At 38.1% G+C, this 16,241-nt stretch overlaps 1 protein-coding gene across 1 annotated transcript in view; it reads right to left on the bottom strand.

Annotated features, from left to right (window-relative positions):
• Nucleotides 1-592, bottom strand: part of LOC145684027 (uncharacterized) — a 157,613-nt gene extending 157,021 nt beyond the window's left edge. Inside the window, exon 1 of the mRNA XM_081755844.1 lies at nucleotides 379-592. The gene's annotated coding sequence lies outside the window, so the exon portion shown is untranslated. The remainder of the gene's footprint in view (nucleotides 1-378) is intronic.
• Nucleotides 593-16,241: the final 15,649 nt, after the last annotated feature.

The raw sequence follows: 16,241 nt of genomic DNA, 5'->3' as shown, positions 1-16,241 counted from the left end.
GTTACAATCTAATATTGAAACGAGATTGTTCGATCTTCAGGAAAAAGAAAAACTGAAATTAGTGCTTCTTATGATCAAATGATTAACGCGCGCACTTTCAGTGCTGGTGGTTCCGGGTTCGATTCTCGATAGGGATACTATGATCACAAATCCCAATACTGGTTCGAAACCCACTTTAAGCAGTACTTCCCGTCTGAAAACTTCAATCAAATAAATGAAATATTGAGACTGTAATGTAATGTATAAAAATAATTATTGCTTCCTTTAATAAATTATTCTCGCCAAGATATAAAATAAATTTTAAAAATAATTTTTGTTACACAGAAATAAATTATTTAAAGTAATAATAAAATAACACTAGAAGTTTAGGTTACTTACCAGCTGATATTTCGCACTTGATTATACACAAAAACGCACTTCACTTTTTTCCCCCTAACGTAACTAACGCGTCTTGCAGATAAGAGGAGTTTACAAACAAAACTTTACATTGGAAAAATGAAGGAAGCACTATCAAGCGTTTAGGCGCCGCAGTGCTGCCCTCTGGCAGGAAAAGAATAGAAGTACTAGCCCGACGATATTATGCTTTAGCAGTGTGTCCTCTTTTTCTTCCTTCCGTAGAAAAATGATTAAGAAGAAAAAGAAGATGAAGCAAAGATTTCTGTGATGATCCGGTTTCAAACAATTTCCCTCTTCCTTGCACACTTCACTAAAGCTAAACACAACGAAATGTTTCTTTCAAGTTTTAAAAAATGAGATTGGCATGAGCTTCCTTCCTTTTCTTCATCCGGTCTCACGAAAGCTATTGTTTCTGTTAAGAGAGATCGCGTGATGTTGTTGCATTTTGCGGTGTATTACACGTTCCCATTCAATCGAAAACACATCTTGTTTTTTCTTTCTTCTCTTGTATAGTATACGCTGATTAGACAACAATATCATTAGAGTATATTTCAGTTGATAGTGACAAAAGAAGCGAGATGTATCAGTGAAGTTTAAACAGGAAAAGTTTTATAGCCAAAGAAAAAGAAGCATCCATTTATTTGTATTTTGTAGGTTAAGGTCATATAGCACGGCCTCAATTTTTCGGAAAGATTCGCATCAAGAAACCGAGAGAAAAACCTCTTCCGTTTCTGGGTATTTTAGCTGAGGTAATCAAGAGGCCTCCACATGTTACAATCGCATTTATTTGATAGGATATATATTCTTTGAACATAAATACAATTTATTTACTAAATTTTGAGCTCTTGTTACTTGTAAGTTCATTGTCAAATTCTAGTTCCTCATAGGTTTAACTAGATTTTGTTAGGTTGGGCTATGGCCCGTTACTTCTGAGAATTGAAAGTAGGGCTACATTTCAGAGTTTATTCTTGCTGTTAGATATTCCTAAGGAGACGAGATTTAAGGCTATTTAGCTGTGGAAAGTACTGTTTCGTCTCGGAAAAGCATAGGTGGACAAGGGCGCCGTTCCTGGGGAACCGAGGGGGCCCGGGCCCCCAAAGATCATGTGGGCCCCGCATTATATTTATGAATATACAATATTTGGCATAATTTGAATTCAATTTGTCTCAAAATCCTCATATTTGTCTTAAAATCCTCATATGCTCCCCCCTCCCCAAAGTTACAGAGAAATCGGCGCCCTTGTAGGTGGATATAAAAGGCAAAACTGGAATACAGTAAGAATCCAGACTGTGATAGGTCTATTATGAGTTTACTATAAACTTTCAAAAATATATAAATAATAGCTTAAATTATGTTTGTAATTCAAAAAACTGGGAGACCTAGGCTCCCCGGTCCCGGCCTAGATCCACCACTGCGAAAAAAATGCATTGAAAGAGTTTGTATTATCTTGTGTTTAGTCATTAAAGTTTGTTTCGTATCTTCTGACCTAAATCAACTCTGAACCCCACTTCTATTCTCTTGTATTACGATTAGTAACTCAATAACAGCCGTTTCTTCGCCTATTTTAGGTTTAATTTCTGGATTTGAAAGGGGTAATTTGAGAGCCCAGTATCCCATTGTATCAGCAACTTTGTGATATCCAGGTTTCAAAGCCGTATCTTAGAGAAAGAAAACTATATATAAAATGTACCAGCACAAAATCGCTTCGCGTAAACTGTGGTAAACTTAACACACAATAAAATGTTTCGGGGCTACTAACTGCGTTTCAGGTGAAGTATTGTCCTCCCCAACCCTGTGTAATTACGCCTATGCTACTCCGCTTTAGAAAATAGTTCGTTGAAGTTTAAGTATCCATCTTCAACATCGAGGTTATAAATGACACGTTATAGGAGCATGTTAATATGTCATTTTTTATATCTTGAAAGTACTCTAGTGGAAGTAATGCGTTTCAATTTAAGCACAAGGGTCCATTTGTAATTGAACCTTATTTACCAGAGAATATTACTGCTTTTACCAATATTTTAGGAACAATCAGAAATAGAGTGTAAGTACTTTCAAGGTATATATATATATATATATATATATATATATATATATATATATATATCGGGGAAACCGGGGCACATTGTCACAATTTTCACATTTTATTTTTTTGTGTCGCTCACGTAAGGCTGAAAATTATAATTTTTGGTATGCACATACTTAATTATCTTCTGCATAACATATAATATTCTGTCCAATGTAACTTGTCCTGAACTGGACTTATGAAGTATGTTTTATGATCAATACAGTTGTGACAATGTACCCCATATGCGGGGTAAGTTGTCACAATATATGGGTCACGTGTTATTCTAATGGCAGTTTCCAGAATTAGGTAAGTATTATTAATGCAGTTATTACTAATGCAAAAGACTGTAAACGTTCCCAGAATTAAATACTTAGCGTCTGAAAGAGAATTAAAACATAATTAAATGAAAGGGGAAATTATGCTAGTTAAACAGAAAAGAAATTAGGAGGACCTGTAGCCTATATTTTTTCAAAATAAAAGATTCGTTGTTACATCAAGCTTTGTAGGAAAACCAAAACTGCCATAAAGACAGAACTAACTCATAGGTAAGGAATCAAAACGTCATAACAAAATGAACGAAATTATCAAATGATAGCCTACATCTCCAATAGGTCTACACAAAATTAACCAATTGCATTTAATTTTATTCTGATTATAGTTTATGAATTGCAAACGAATTTCTATGATAAGCCTACTGTATAGCTAGAAGAGGAGTAAATATTACAAAGTTTAGTTGCGTTCTATCAGTACGCACCGCAAACTACTTTAAAAATTCTACAAAGTGCCATACCGAGAGGTCATCGTCAGAGTCACAGTTAATACATACGTAAAACAAGTTCTGCGTCCCTCACTTTTCGTACGTTCATTCCTTACATTGAATGCACTCAATCTACTTCTCGCTACATGTACTTGCACTGCATGGATCGCCAGAAACTGTCCTCTGATTAAGAATCGTAATCTTCTTTGGACCTTCGTCGAAATTGTTTTCTAGGTGCAAGGCTGGTTGCTTGGGGAGTTCTTATAGCAAGATCATCATGTGTTTTCAGAAATCCCGGAAACCAGTCTGGGCCAGCAATGGCCTTTTCGTTACACGAGTCCGGGCACTTCGTTCCTAGCGCTTTTGCATAGTTGGAAGCCAAATTGCGAACCTCTTTTGTACTAAGTCCAGCTCTTCCTAGTGTTACGAAAATATTCTGTTACATGTTGAGTTATCCAATGTAAATGAACATTGGCCAGACTGTAGTTCACCATTTGTAACACGTGCACAAAATCTTGCCAATATTCTGTGATGGACATTAAATTCTTAAGCAGCTTTACGTTTTGATATGGGGCTGTCGTTTCTTTTCACGGCTCTTGTTGCAGCCAATATGTCTTCCATTTGTAGTGCTTTCCTCTCTGTCTTCCTTTTGTATGTTCTCACCATTTGCGAAACAGAGAAAACCCTTTACTAAACGAAAAATACATCGCTTTTAGACCACCGCTTTTAGAGATGCACCGAAAAAAGACTTGACACGTGAGCAGTGGCAAACATAGGGTCTAACTCACAGTGGGACACATTGTCACAGTGACAACATGCCCCGTCTTATTTGTGACAATTTGCCCCACGCATCGCCATTCTTGTTTTTACAAAATATCTGTACCAAACGACAAGATTTCAGAGTAGCATATTATGAAGTTCTATTTCTAACCTTCATAATGCACACAAAAATACTTGCTTCTTTCACTTTCACGAACACACAAAACAGCAATTCCAGGACTCGGAAAATTTACACTTCAACATTGAAAACAAAGAAACTTCAACTGACGCAGCATCGTTATTCCCGTGCACCTCTGAACAAATACCGTTAGTAGTGACATCTAGTAGGTAAACAAGAAAGCAACACCGTCGCGCCAACGTTTTCGCTTTTTCCAGAATCGCTACTGTGACAACGTGCTCCTTGTGACAATGTGCCCTGGTCTCCCCTATATATATATATATATATATATATATATATATATATATATATATATATATATATATATATATATATATATATATATATATATATATATATATATTAGGGTGGTCCAGCATAGAATGGTAAAGAAAAGAAGATCTCTGATCTAAACGCATAGTTGTCAAAAGTCACTCAAAGCCTTCAATTATGCCCCATACCTGTTATTTGAAATATTGAACGTATTGACAGTTAAGCGGTGATGGACCTTTTCGTTGTTTTGTGCAGTGCTTGTAAATTTCATCCAAAAACAACATTTAAAGTGGCCAGGATTTCGTAATAGGGGGAGAAGGGATCCGTGACATGAAATAACCCCGTTACAACAATATCCATTTTCAACTTGACCTATCCTTCCGTTTCCTCCACACAAAGCTGCTCATAAGAAACAGTAACCAAACGCTTGCTGTAGCTTTTTATTTTTAACGCTGATTCTTCTTTTTCTCTTTGTTTAAATCCTTCCTTAATTTTTCCATTTTTTGGTTTCGAAGGGGGCTACATACCCCCTTCCCCTTGGCTACGTGCCTGAAAGGGCGTTTCTGGTGTAGGCATAAGAGAAATGGAGTTATATTTATGATTGGTATCGTCTAATATACGGATAAATTTCACCTAATTAATTATGCACCTCCCACAATTCGGAGAACATACTGGAGGTCCAGATATTCCGTTGTTTCAACGTTTCCAAGAGTTTTGACCAAACCTTAAGCATTATAATTTTAAGGCGCTGGAAGACGAACGCCTTTCCATGACATATGTACGAACACTGAAAAATGAAGCCGTTATGTTTCTACAAAATTGTCTTGTACATAAGGAAGATAATAACTATGTTCCCCGTGATGACTATAAAGAATGATAGAGCTTTGCCTGTTGATACTTGGTGAATTTCCAAAGGAGTACCGTTTCAAGTTACCAAGTGCTTACCATATGGCTCGTTGGATGGAAAAGGTAATATGCTGCTTCAAGATATACATTTTCCGAGAAATGTTGAAGCTTACAGTCAAAGAGGAAACAAAATCTGCGGAAAGTGTGTTTGTTTGCAAATCTCATATACGTGAAAGCATAGATTTCGTGTCCCAAGACATGTGATGCCCCCGTCAACGACTTACTTCTGTTCAAGCAGATCAAAGAATAAGCCATAGTGAATAAATCTGTGTCTGAATCTGCAATGAACAAGTTTCAAACTAACTTGTGGTATCTTGAAGCAGAGTTAGTTCCACTCTCACTGTTCTCTGAGAAGTTATCTTTCGAGGGCAAGAGGAATGTTATAAATCGTCTTAAGGCTTGTGAAGAAAATTGGAGTTCAAGAGGCATAAAACTCACAGACTGCCATGGCTTAGAAACAAAGAATCTTCATGATTTGATTAATTCAGCCTCTCTTTGCGCCCTACGTTCTCTTCGAGTTGACATCAATTTCATGTTCCAATATGATCCCGAGCACTGGAGTAACTCGGACAAATTCCAAAAGGAGAAACGAATCATCGAGTAACTTAAGGTTTCAACGATGCTGCTGAACGTTCAGTGGCCCTTATGTCCAATTTCAATGAGTGAAACACAAAGAAAGAAAGTGAAATGCAGAGCCTAATTCAGTTTGTTGAGGACCACAGAAAGCGTGTTTCAGACGCTCGAAAGAGCACTTTGAAAAATTACCAACTTCGTTAATAACCTTATTTTTTCTGTTTAAAATGAACAGCAACTGCATATTTAGAGGTATCTCACTTATTTTGAAATCAATAAATGGTAATTTTGGTAATAGCTATTTGCAAGTTTAGCAATAATAATAAATAATTCATTTTGTAGGGCAAAAAGTACAATTTACTTTATAAGGATTGAATTTTTAAACCTCCAATATGCCTCTTATACGACATAATTATATGTATCCTACGGCACAACTTCGTGTCGCTTGAGCGACCCCTAAATATTATCCAATTGAGTTGATTTTTTGCAGTGAAATATACTTGTAGGAAAGGAACAATCTTAGTAACTATGCGCAATTAAATTCGCAAAAAGATTTTTTTGAGCACCCTAATATACTGCATATACAGGGTGTTAATGAACTATATCGACAAACTTTAAGAGGTGATTCCTCACATCAAAATAAGAGAAAAAATTCGTATGTACCTATGGTGAAAAATGCATAGTTTCAGAGCTAGGGCTGTCCAAAATCGTGAAAAAGCCAAATTTCAAGAGGCCCTATTTCGGATTCGAGAGACTGTGGATGGTGGTCCTTATCAGCGTAAAGGAAGTCACGCATACGCAATCCAAAAATGCATATTTCATTAATGTTCAATGGGTGTGCGGATTATATCCTGCAGGGTGAAATTCCCACACCGATTTTTGAGATATGCTCTGACTTTATGATTGGTCCAAAGTAACCAAATAAGAAGCTTTGATAGCAATGAACACGGAATCCTTTAGCGCGATGTTGGAAGTGTTAAGGATCGTCAGCAGCACGATCTCCCGTACTCGGAAAAACGCATGGTGCGATGTTTTCTTTCACGCTTATAAGTGAAGAAAACGTGAAATATACCATAACGAAATGCATATCATCACACGTTATTGCGAACACAAAGAAATATGGAGCTGTCGGTTCCTAACACTTCCGCCTTTCCTCCGAAGCATTGGATGTCCATTGTTGTCAAAGTTTACCTCCTGCCTACTTTGGGCCCTTCTTAAAATCAGGGTATATCTGAAAACTCTATTGAAAACATATCTGAGAATTACACCTTGTAGGGAATAACCTTTACACCTATTGTCAATTGATGAAATATGCGCATTTGGATTACGTATCGCTGGCTTCTTTTACGCTGATAAGAACCACCATCCACAATCTCTCGAATTCGAAATAGGGCCTCATGAAATTGGCATTTTCGCGATTTTGTACAGCCCTAGCTCTGAAACTATGTACTTTTGGCCATAGGTCCATATGAACTTTTCCTTTTATTTCGATGTGAGGAATCACTTTTTAAAGTTTGTCGATATAGTTCATTAACACCCTGTATATACAGGGTGATTCAATAAGAAGTACCATGTCTATATCGTAGCTAATACTTCACGTAGAGCCTTCAAACAAAAAATTGCATTACCAAATCGTATGTGTAGAATGCAATAAAAATAGTAGCGACACCAATGGCGTATCGTAAATATTTCCAACGAGGGTCATGCAAAATTTGAAATGGAAACAGGGGTTGGTTGCGCTTCCATTGAAACAAGCGTACACTGGGAGAAACGTCGAGAGGAAACACGTTGGCATATTTCTTCTTCTGTGGCAGCAACACGATCGCATTACGAGGTCAAAGTCAGATAATGCGAGGGTTTCTGCATGCGGAACCAAAGGAAAGAGTAAATGATGGTCTGAAACGAACGGGACGTACAGTTGTACATACTCGGAATCACACCGTGTAAGTGGCGACAACAATGGCGTCAGCAAGAGACACGACGGGAGGAGGGTACATACTGTAACAGTAAGCAGAGGCACATTAGCTGCTGTGGAATGAAGCTCTAAATAGGGAACCAATGCCATACGCAATACGCGTATTTGAAAAGAGTGGTTTCCGTATGGCTGCGACAGAAGCGCAGTGGATGGGGAGAACTATGATGAGGGACAATGTATGATGCTATAACAAAACGGAAGAAGAAACTATTGGTTGCACACGAAGAAAGACGAACCGAATGTGCTGTTGCCAAAGCATGGAACAAAACATGGTGACAGAAGGCTGAGGCGTTGTAATCAAGCCATTGGAGAAAGATGAGTAAAGAGCTAAAGAATCAGCTTCCTTCTGCGGAGTGTATTCGACACCCTCTGTCCCCGAAGTGATGTCTCCGAACAGCAATACAGCGATTTATTTGCTGTACGTAATTGTGAGCAACAGCTTCCAACTCAGCCACGTTGATGGTCCGGAATGCGATTGTAATGCGGTCTTGTATGTTGCGAATTGTAGTTGGTCAGTTGACATACACAAGATCCTTAATTCAACCCCAGAAAAATAGTTCATACAAGTAAGGTCTGGCGACCGCGGAGGAAACTGTGGATTAGAACCTCTTCCGATCCAGCGTTGCGGAAATAGAACATTTAGCTCTTCCCTACATATGGCAGCATTATGGGCAGGACAGCCATCTAATGGAAACCAGCGTCTGGCGTATATGGAGCGGTAAGTTTTCTAATAGCGGCTGTAGATGGTGTCGCAAGAAATTACGAAACATTACACCTGTTAAATGACCAGCAAAAAGGAATATTATGGATGACAGACATACACAGTATATATATATATATATATATATATATATATATATATATATATATATATATATATATATATATATACTCCTTGCCATTAAAATTGCAACAGCCAGAAGGAGATGATGTTGAAATGCGAAACTTGGCAAACACGGAGGTAATAATAAGAGATGAAAATGATTACATTTACAGGTCAGTGATGTGACATGTGACGTGCGTAGCAGGGCTGCAGAACCACCTGGAGCTAGTAGGTATAACGTGTAGAGCTTCCACGAACGACCAGAACTGCTCCAACTCGATGAGGCATGGAGAGAATGAGCTCATCAATGTCTGCTTGAGGTATGGCGTCCCAAGCGCCTTCCATTCGGCGCCAAATCTCCTCAACATTAGGTGGAGGAAACTTGTGTTGAGCCAGCCGATGATGCACCATGGACCAGACATACTCTATCGGCTAAAGATCGGGCGAACGTGTGAGCTGCGGAATCAGGGGCACGTGGTTAGCTTCCACGAATGCGAGCACATTCCTTCCAACATGAAATCGGGCGTTCTTCTGTTGGAAAGTGACGTTATGCAGTCCATGGATTAATGGAACAACAACAGTGGTGAGCACCTCTGTAATGTAAGGTTGGCTGTCCAATGTCTCTCGAATGCGTACAAGACGCGAGCGAAACCTAATACGACGGCACCCCGTACCATGATGCCGAGTGAAGTGCCTGTGTGACGATGCATGATGCAGATGTTCTAAATCCTAATGCCACGGTGCCCCCGGACATGTGCTGTAGACAGAAACGGCATTAATCGAAGAAGAGTACAGCATTCCATTCCTCAATCCATGCAGCATGTCTGGCGCGCACGCCTATATTGTAACTGCAGAGGAATGCGCAGTATTGGGCAGCGAGAAAAAAATTCCCACTCCACCAACGACGATCTATAGTTTGTGGGGACACTGGACGTCGTAAAATCGACCCTAGTTTTTGTCCAAGCACACTTGATGTGGCCATACGGTTTATTAGGGTAATGCTTACCAGGCATCTGCCCTTGTGGTCCGTGGTCTGACGCGGACGTTGGGAACCTCTACGTACAGTAGCTCTACTGTGCTTTCCTGTACCCACTGGTTTCACACACCTACCTATTCTGCATGGGTGAATGCACGGATAGATGCAGTCTGTCCTACTCTGGTATCGATCTCTCGATACGATAAACCACAATCACGGTATGCAACAATTCGTTCCCGATCGAACTTGCATGCGAAAACTGCTGGAATTGCTGCCGTATTCGACGACGAGGCATTGATGACCGCTTATGACACACTACACTCGCAACCGCACACATTCACCGCTTTTCTGCACCTCTCTGGCCTGTTCGAGGTACCTCTTCCCAGATGGCATGGCAGGTGTACGTGACTCACGGCGGCCTTGGCTACCTAATCATTTACTTCTACAATCATCCCCTACATAGTGCACAAATTTCGTGCTCTTCCGATAACTCTTTCTGGGTGTTGCAATTTTGATGGCGAACAGTTTATAGGTATGCAGGGTGTCTTAAAAGTCCCCTGACATCCTGACGTTCCCTAAGCAGGGTAACTCTGTTATTAACAGAGTTGCAACAAAATGTAAGAGGGGAACCGTCTCCAAATATAATGTTTTCAATCTAAAGTAAAGATTTTTTTTTTTTAATCGGACGAACCGTATGGGCTGTACATGTACACTCTTTATGCGCCCAATGTTAAATAAAAATGCGACATTGCCATTTACCTGGATTCACTACATAAAGTGAATGGGGACATGTTTGAAATGGGGGCTGGCCATCGACACATTAACGTAAAAGACAGTAACTTCATTCGTTTATGTTATTCATTCCACTAAATGGAAACGTTGCATTTTCATTTAACATTTGGGCGCATAAAGAGTGTACAGCCCAAACGGCTCGTCCGATTTAAGAAATTCCTTTAATTTAGATTTAAAACATTATATTTGGAGACGGTTTCCCCTCTTATATTTTGTTGTAACTCTGATAATAACAGAGTTACCCTGTCAGAGGACTTTTGAGACACCAAAGATACGAAGATAACTAACTAACTAACCCTATGGCCTATGGAACCCGGAGGTTCAATGCAGCGTTCACAAAAGCTCTCCACTGACTTCTATCCTTAGCTAATTGGATCCAGTTTGTACTTTGTATTCCAATCTCTGCGAGATCCATCTTAATATTGTCCTCCGATCTGCGCCTACGTCTTCCTAATGCTCGTTCCCCGATTGGTCTTCCAGTCAAGACTTTAAAAGCATTTCTACTTTCTTCCATTCTAGTACATGACCCGCCTACCTAAGCCTCCTAGACTTGACGACCCTAACAATGTTGGGTAAACCGTATAAAGATAAGAAGATAATTATAGATAAATAATATAATTAAATGTGAGTGGATTATATAGGCCTAGTTTTGAAAATTCAATATTGCACTTGAAAATAGTCAGAAAATTTCAGGGAAAAAAGTACGTTTGACCAACGAGCTGGACAGGAACGAAATATGCAGATCTTACGAAGGGAAACACTTGGCAAACAAGATTGGAAAACTGATGTAAAAGTTGAATCAAAATACATAATTTTCTTAACGTATTAAATCTGAGTGAGTGAGCAACATCAACTACAGCACCTTCAAATTATGTTACGTAGAAATACATACGAAATTACAATACTTCTTTTTGGGGGAGGAGGAGCGGTGGTTCAAGAGGGATACATACCTAGGGCGCAAGAATGTGTTAGTCTAGCTCTGTTAGTGCTGTTTACGAATTGTAAAAGTCTGAGTATTAATGGATACACAAACGGCCTTGAATCGTCAATTGATATATGGTTGATTACAACGAAAATGTATAAATACACACACATACATACACATAGTTAAGTGACAAAGGTTAACAAGTCCACAATAGGCAGATGAATGAACCAATAATATTGTATCACGTGAATGTTTTGTGCTTGTGTGTAATTATAAGAAACCTAAGAGTGTGCACAGGTTGTTTGTTCTAATCTATTGGATCAATGACACGCACGTTTAAAAGCTAACGTATCGAACCCTTATACAAACAGAAGACAGTAGATATTGTTTTGATATCATTGAAACAACTCTAATCATTCAGGTTTCAACATTACGTATGTACGGGTTTACAATTGCGTTTCTTCGGTGTTCAATTCTTCCTTGAACCTACGGAATGCTCTCTGTTATGTTTATGTTTTCTACTGCAAAAGAACTCATATTCGGGACTACTTAACGGAACACTCAGAGATTGGCTTGAAGCCTCAACTTCAGGAGGTAAATATGCTCTATAACTTTATGTTGTTTTTCCCCCTTGTAGACGTATGTAAATTGTGATCAATGGAAGATTGAAGCCCAGTTCCCAATAATAACAACTAAAATTCGTAAGATTTAACTTGACCTAAGTTGCTATCATGTTCTTATTATGAAGTTATAATATTGTGTTATGGAAGGAATTATAAAACCGAGATATGGAACGAATTATAATACTGAGTTATGGAAGGAATTATAATGCTGAGTAATTGACGGAATTATAAAACTGAGTTGTGGAAGGAATTATAATGCTGAGTAATGGATGGAATTATAATACTGATTTATGAAGACAATTATAAATACTGAGCTACGAATGAAACTATGGCAGTATATTATATAAGAAATTATAATGTTAGGTTGTGAATTAAATTATAATGCTTAGTTATGGAAGGAATTGCGATACTGAGTTATGGATTAAATTATACTACTGATTAGCATACTGACTAACCACTGACACGATGATTACCTTAAATGATAGCTAAGCGTTTGAAATTGCCACCAAAGGACAGTTCAATTTGATTGGTTGGCTGTCAACTACAGGTCATAAAAGTCTGTTGGATTAGGCATGTACTTTATCACAAGCTATGCAGTAGACCAATGGAATGCTTTTCTTTCTCCTTCAAATTCAAACTGGGTACTTCAAAATGGTGTACGAAAAAGGAGAACTTAAGAAATTGGAGTGGGCAAAGAAAGGATTGTGAATTAGAATTAAGATAATGCGTATACAAGAACTGAGTAATTACAGAGTATTACATAGATATTCCTTTTCCTACGGAATTAATATTTCTCCAATTTAAGGCATTTCACTTCCTACAGAGTCAAGAAACCAAACCCTTCAGAGAGGTAAACACTTCAATAGGTATAAAGAAAATATACGGGAAATATTTCCTAAGTATATAACAAAAATACTAAAGTAGTATAAATGTCGCTGTTAGGATTACACGTGTCATTGTTAGAAGAATGCTTGCTACGGTAGGAAAAGATAAGCGACAGGGATTGGTATGCCTGTAGGAATTACCTACACCAGTAGGGGATCCTATCACTTCCTCTGCCTACGTCCATTGGCATGCTACATCATTCTGTAAGGAAGAGGGATGTTAGAGCAGAAGACAAATGCTTTGATTCTCCCAAACCAGCATCTTTCATACAAATAGGCAACGTTTTCATTCGAGTAGGTTCCAGGCCCGTAGCCAGCTCAAAAATTTGGGGGGGGGCGGAAGAAGTTAGGGGGGCCCGACCCAATCATATTATACTTCATCACCATATTATAGTTCATTTACAAGCGTACCGTGAAACTTTTAGGGGGCCATCCAAAGTTCAGGGGGGCGGCCCCCCTAGCTCCCCGTGGATACGGGCCTGGTAGGTTCATACTGTTTTTTTTCTTTCTCAGTAGGGGCTTGGGACCGGCCCGGTCAATAAATTCTTTCAGAAAAAAAGATAACTATCAATTACTATTGACAACGAATGACTTACTTTTTAACACCATAAATATTTGTTTCTCGGAAATTTATCCTGTAGCATCTCATTTTATTCAGTTTATTGTCATCTATTGACTAATAAATATCTAAATACTTTACTGTAATTAAACAAAAAATTAAAGAGTCAATCATAATTTTGAGCTATAACACATTAACAATATTCTAAACTGTCATCTTTCTACTATCATAATGGCATGTCAGAATTATGTTTTGTACTGAAAATCAATTTGATTTTTCAGTGTATAAGATACTCTCTTTATATGCTAATTTTATCTTTAAATTGGAATCTTTCTTGATTTGATACTTTGCAACAATGAACAATCCCAACTCCAAGTGGTTTTTTATTTGGGGGTTTCAGCAGAAGCTGTCACTTTCATCAGTGTCAAATTCCTCGGACCTCGTTGAAGAGTCTTAATTCCTGTTGGTTGGTTCGAAGTTTACACTCCTTTCAGCACCGAAGTTATATGAAACATTTACCTAGCGGCGCAAATCTGTCTTCAACATTGGGGGGACGGATAAGACCGTTCTCGTATGCTTTTTTTTAAGCGATGTTCAAAATATTTATGAAGTTGCAAAAAAAAAAAAAAAAAAAAAAAAAACCAGGAGGATCAGGGGAGCAGAGTTGTCTTCAACATTGAGAGGCGGACAGATTTGAGGCATATTCTAAGGAGGAGGGCAGGAGATGAGACTCATATTGCGGTAGATGAATCTCATTTCAAAGGTGAACCTGTTGTTTATTATACAATATCAGGCGATGTAGATGAAGTAGTGGTACATATCAGTACTACAATTCGAGACCATGAACACATTCTGAAATTTGAATACATGCATATTTATAATTGGTATGTTTCTACTTAGGAAAAAAATAAATCAAATCAGAATATTGGGGGGGGGGGGGGAGTTCCCTCAGTTCCAAGATTGGGAGGACATGTCTCTCATCGCCCCGAGATTTGCGCCAGTGCATTTACCTACAATTTAATGTTGAATCCGAGGAATATGAGGTCCTATCTTGAATCGGACAGGGGTCTTCTGCGCCGCACAGTGGTCGGAATGACGAGAAAGCAGGACGAAACTATTTGAAGCCTATTGAAAGCGTGTTTTTGTCGATATGGTATGTTTTGAAGGCATATTAGGCTATTTTCGATTGTTCTGATGTAATGTGAACAATCATTTACCGTTTATGGTCTTTCATGCGGGTTGCCTATGTAGGTAGCGAAAAAAGTCGACATGTTCAAAATCAGGTTTGCATATACCATCTTTGGTCGTTATGGAAAAAAAAAAAAAAAAAAATAGAACTTATGGTAATGTTATTCCTATTAAAATTTCCGAGTAAAGATCTCATTATAAACAAAATAAACAAGTTTTTGAACAGTAACGAGAAACTACATATAAACATGAACAATGATGTTAACCAAAAGTCATTCCGTGTAAAAGAATGTTTACAGAAACGAAACTATCTTGCAACACGCATATTTGAAAACAAAACCGTGGAAGTTGTCGAATCAAGTATGATACAATAAAAAATCACAAAATTCGATTATAAAATTAATCACTTTCAAAAGTCTCTGGTACCCAAATATGAGATTGGGAATAGCTGTTTAAAAGTTGTTAAATTTCGTTCGGCGTATAGTTATGATTTGGAGTATCCTGAGTCTGAGCGATGTTATTATCGGTTCGGACGATGACAAAAAAAAAAAAAAAAAAAAAAAAAAAAAAAAAAAAAAAAAAAAGTGTAGCAAGTTTAGTTTTGTACCTTTCCCAGATTTTTTCCGGCACTATTACTCACGATACCTGAGGAAGTCTGTTTCGAAACTTCTGAGCTTCTTCACTTAATATCTCTATTTTGAGAAGAACTACGGATATAGTAAATCCTCTAGCCATTTACCATGTGCGCGAAGACTTGTCTAGGTGGCAAGATGACACAACACAACGGGACTAGCAGCCAGTTTCTGTGAGCTTTGAGCACACGCCTAGAATCATTGAAGCTCGCTTCGTTTGCCAGAGAGTAGGTAGTAGCAGCTAATTCTAACAAAAATCATTAAATGAGATGCCACAGGAAACGCAAATGAAACCTTGGAGTTGCTAGGAAAATTTTAAAAGTCTACAAATATATACCAAAGCATTCACTTTGAATATAGTGTTGTAAAAATGTCCCCAGTGCGCATACGAAGTGCCTCAGAGACCTACTATTGGCCTTAAAGGATTGCTATTACCAATATTTAACATTTCATAACTATCAACATACTTATGAGAAGGAGCAAAAGTGAAGGGGAACGCGGGAGGACGTCAACCTCTACTTCTAAAAGATATTTATGGCGTCCCATCACTTCCTAAAAGATTACAATAGGTAAAGATAGGCTTGGAGGATGCTGTGATCCCATGCATCCCCCTACCTTTTCAGATTCACTTTTATTCCTGCTTAAGGTTGGTTTAAAGGGACAACTTTTGCCGATAGATGTCACTACATTCTTCGTATCTCTCTCATGTATTTTTTACCTTTCACAAAAATTCACGATTTCTCTTATAAATTTCAACCTAAAGACTTCAAATTTTTAGAGAAGGAACTTTATAACCTATCGAAGGCAACAATCCGTACCGATTTTTTATTTAGAACTTTCTTCATTGTTGAAATGGCTTGATTGTTGAAATGGATATCCAAACCTTTAATAATATAACTATTTCAACAATGGACAAAATTCTAAATAAAAAATCGGCACGGATTGTTGTCTTCA

The sequence above is a fragment of the Thermobia domestica genome, chromosome 4, assembly GCF_964235325.1.
Source record: "Thermobia domestica chromosome 4, izTheDome1.hap1.1, whole genome shotgun sequence".
Classification (NCBI taxonomy): domain Eukaryota; kingdom Metazoa; phylum Arthropoda; class Insecta; order Zygentoma; family Lepismatidae; genus Thermobia; species Thermobia domestica.
The sequence above is the reverse complement of the archived record's forward strand: the minus strand, read 5'-3'. Positions and strand labels throughout refer to the sequence as shown.